Raw genomic sequence first — 4,750 nt, forward strand, 5'->3', positions numbered from 1 at the left:
AGAGGAAGATGCAAGGATTCCAAATATGTAATTTATTTTGAAGAACGCTTTCTAGATCGAAAATGGATGATGAATCTTTGAATTGGGTGTTGAGAGCATAAAGTGGAAGTATCAAGTTTGAGGAGAATGAAATGAATGGAGGAGAAAGGGTTTGACTAGTTGACCTAGTCAAATCTTTGGTCTCTTGGCAAGTTTAGTCCCTCAAGTTTAAAAGCGGGTGCGTGAATTAACCAAACGAATTACCTTAAATACGTAGAGTAAACGAGAGATGTTAAAATTAAATAACGGACATTAAAAGAAATAAACGAAAAGTAAATGGAAAAAGACGGGTTTTTAAATGAACTGTGACAACCCTGAAATTTCTGACCAAATTTAAACTTAATCTTTGTATAATTAATATTTTCGACACGATAAGCAAAGTCTGTAATCTCAAAATTTTTGAACTGTGTTCATGTAACCAATCACCCTTTGACTGTGCTCGACGATTCACGAACAATTATGTGTATATAGATATGTATATATATAATACATAGTTATATTAATTTAAAACGTTAACTAAGTATTAGATGTATAATACTTTACATGAACGTATTTGATTCAATATATGTTTAATATATTTATCGATGAAATTAAAAGATAATATCAAATGGTTGATTTATCAGATATATTGTGATATGATTACGGGTCTCTGCTGTGAGGTCCACGTTGATTTGAGAAATCTTTCTCTTTTAACGGTATTCGGAATATTTGGTAAAGTGATTTACAAGTAAGAACAAATATGTCAAATAACGGTAACTAGACAAAGGTTAGTGAAGATTCCTATTTGATTTCCAAATCATGCTTTACAATATTTTCCTCGTGACTTTGATTTAGTAAACTATAGTATCACTCATTTGTCATTCAATTGATAGTAAACTAATAATGCAATGGCTGCTAATTATTTCATCTCTGTTACATGACCATTTTATATTGATTAATATTACTGCGCCTAATTAAAAGTTAATTGATTACTGTTATTATTTTTAACTACCATATATTATTATCTCTTATATATATATATATATATATATATATATATATATATATATATATATATATATATATATATATATATATATATATATATATATATATATATATATATATATATATATATATATATATATGCATATACAATGCAGTATATGATTAACAAAACAAAACTTAGGCGGCCAAACTATGTAATACTGTACCTAATTTGAGTTTACTTTGCATAATGGGAAACATGTATCACTGTTTGAGTTTGTTTTACTCTCAATTAAGAATCTCAAGGATTAGATATTTACATAAAGAGATGTTGATATATAGATAACGTATGATCACTCTTTCTTCTTCCTTGATCTCACAAGTCCAACCATTCCATCCATGAACCACCATGGTAACTGCTACTGTTTTTTTCTTTTTCGAACGATACCCACCAACACCTGTGGTTCTTTCTCTTCTTCTCTCTTGCTCTTGTTCTTGTCAAGCTCCACACACAGCCTGTCACCTTCCTGTACGATCACCATAAGAACCACCACAACCACCGGCTTCCACCACACCTTAAATTGCCACCATAATATCATAAACCTTTGAAAACCACCATAAAACATAGCCAGAGAACCACCATTTCACCACTTTAAACCACCAAGTTATCACCATTGAAACCCACCAAGCTAGATCAACATCATCAAATCATAGATTGTTGTCTCGTTTTCTGTAAATCTCAGGTTTGTTTCATGTTTTGTATTCGAACAAAGATCAACAAACCAACACCACCTCTTTTAAATTCCTACTGCTACTATACTACCATGCTACTTGTTCATGTTCAATTTGCAAACAAACAACACCCACTTGAACTATTACTACGATCTTCTTTTTCTGTTCAAACATCCACAACCACCACCGATCAACAACCATCAATAACCTGTTATAATTGTTGGTTCATCATAACCCGGAACATAAAACATTCGTGGATTCGGTTATGACTTACAACAAAAACTTTTGATTAACTCTTACAAATTGTATTCAGTTGTATTCTTGCTAACCACCAACACCATCGATCACTTCTTTTCCTATTAGCTATTGATTGAACTATAGGATCATCCCATTACATCTGCTGTCCAAACCACCATGCACCACCTTTAATCACCTCCTTAACCACCATGTATACTCTCATCTTTAACTAACCCACCCTTTGTAAAAATTTTGTTATTACGCCATCTGTTTCACCTATTCCTGCTGCGTATTTTTCTTTTCTTTTCTGTTCGTTCGAAAACAATCACCCAACACCATTGTTTTGATGCATACATCCTTTTTCTGATTTGAAACAGCTGGTATATTTTTTTATCTATCTGTTTCGTTATCGGATATGATCTTGTTCAATTTCAACTCTATGCATATCATAAACAAAACACCATCACTTTATTTTCCTGTTTGATGATTATGATAGTGATATTGTGGAGTTAATGAGTGGAGAAAGAGATGATAATAGAAACAAAATGATGAATTGTAAAGTAACTATGATGATTGATGAAAAACCGAGACCCTACATGTCATTCCACTTCTGTTTCCCATCTTTTTCCTTTTTGTTTGTCGACCTTCAAAACTGAATGATTAAATTGATATGATCTGTGGGAATTGAACGTGGACCATATTCCTCCAATTATAACCGAAAAACTCTTATTAAATTCGAATACCACATACTCCCAATTTGGACTTACGAAGTTGGACTAGTAAACTAGCCCCTCAAACTAGCTGGAACGATCTTGGATCTTTACAGCCTACTTGCGTTTGGACTCCTTTTATTTTGGGCCGTGAGCTTATTATAGAAATTGGGCCGTGGACTTAGTTAATTATTTGGGCCGAAATATTATATGCTTCAGTTGGGCTGAAATAGTCTTGGGCCACTACTTGCAACCCATCGGTTTCTGTTTCTACTGTGTTACAAACTGACGATTTATGTTGATCATTTAAACAATGATGATGTACTGTACAAAGTGTAACATTCCAAAACTCTTTACGAGAAAAACACACCTTATTTTTTTTTTAAAACAGACAATATTATTTAAGTCTGCCCAAATGCGCGGTGCGCAAATGGATGTGCGGTGCGCATTACAGTGTAATTCAAAATCAGAACTCAAAAGCTGGGCTGACCACCAACATTTGTCCATTTGCGCGGCGCGCATAGGATTGCGAGGCGCGCACTGTAGCTGGGAAGCCTAGTCAGCCATTTTTAACACAAGACAAGCCAAATTCGCCCAACCCAAGTTTCATTTAACCCCAAACCAAACCAAACGATTCACAACGTTAAATAACCGGGTTTTTAATGGCAAACGTATAATACAAAATTCGAGACTCCAACGACCCGTTAAATACATTAAAGTGACAATTTCGACCCAAATGAGTTTAATTTCCAAACAAACTACGAGCATGATGTTTGGGGATAAACTACCCAATCCTAGGTCGAATCCAAAAGTAATCCAAGCAAGCATCAAAAAGGAAAATCATCTAATCCCGAGCATACCCTTGCCACATCCGCCTCCGAACCTAAAATGTAAACAACGAGAGGGTAAGCTAATGCTTAGTGAATGCAATACTTATACGCATACATACATAATTCAATCACTTGCATACACCTACACAAACAACGCAATATATTAGCAAACCGCAATAAACGAAATCATACGTACAATGCTAAATAAAACTCACACAACCCAAATATACATAATGTCGACATTCAACTCGATGGTGGCCGACGAAAAGTGTAACCGAAACATTAAAACTTACTAACACATCGCAACGCGTACGTGACCGACAAAGAGCGGTAGGTCAAACATTAACCCCTCACCACCACGCACCATGAGGCTGACGAAAAGGGAAACCGAAACATTAACACTTACCTCAATCACAAGGACGGCCGACGAAAAGCGAACCCGCTGTGACGACCCGGAAATTTTTGACCAAATTTAAACTTAATTTATTATGAATTCGACATGATAAGCAAGGTCTATTTAATTGAATCTCAAAATCTTTGAACTGTTTACATGGATACACTTAAACCTTTGACCATCCACGACGATTCACGAATATTTTCGTGTAAATAAATATGTAGATAAATATATATAGATATATATAGATATAAACATATGTGTATATATAATAATTTGAATTAATACACATTAATCATTAGAATTAAATATGAAAGATAATATACAAAGTAATCAAACTTATATTAAAATGAAACTATATAAATATATATAATTTCTGTATACAATTAATAATATATGTATATTGTAATATATATAAATTATATAAATATTAAACATTAAAATATGTTATAATATAATTATTACATAGTTAATAATATGTAATGTTAGTATATTAAATTTAACTACAAATTAGAATTTAGTTATTAATATTATTATTATTATCACCTTCATTAGTATTAAAATAAATAATAATATTAATATCAATATTATTAAAATTATTATATACATTTGATTTATTTCTGTTATTCTTACTAATAATATTATTGTTATAATTAGAAATAAAAATTATGATCTTAATTATTATTATGACATTATTATTGGTATGATTATTAGTTCCATTATTATTAGTATTAGTATTTTCATTAATCCTAAAACTAAAAACCGCATTATATTTATAATTAATGTATTTAAAATTATTTATTATTAGTATCAGAAATGTAATAACAATTATATAAAAACTA

Source organism: Rutidosis leptorrhynchoides, chromosome 1 (genome assembly GCF_046630445.1).
Source record: "Rutidosis leptorrhynchoides isolate AG116_Rl617_1_P2 chromosome 1, CSIRO_AGI_Rlap_v1, whole genome shotgun sequence".
Classification (NCBI taxonomy): Eukaryota; Viridiplantae; Streptophyta; class Magnoliopsida; order Asterales; family Asteraceae; genus Rutidosis; species Rutidosis leptorrhynchoides.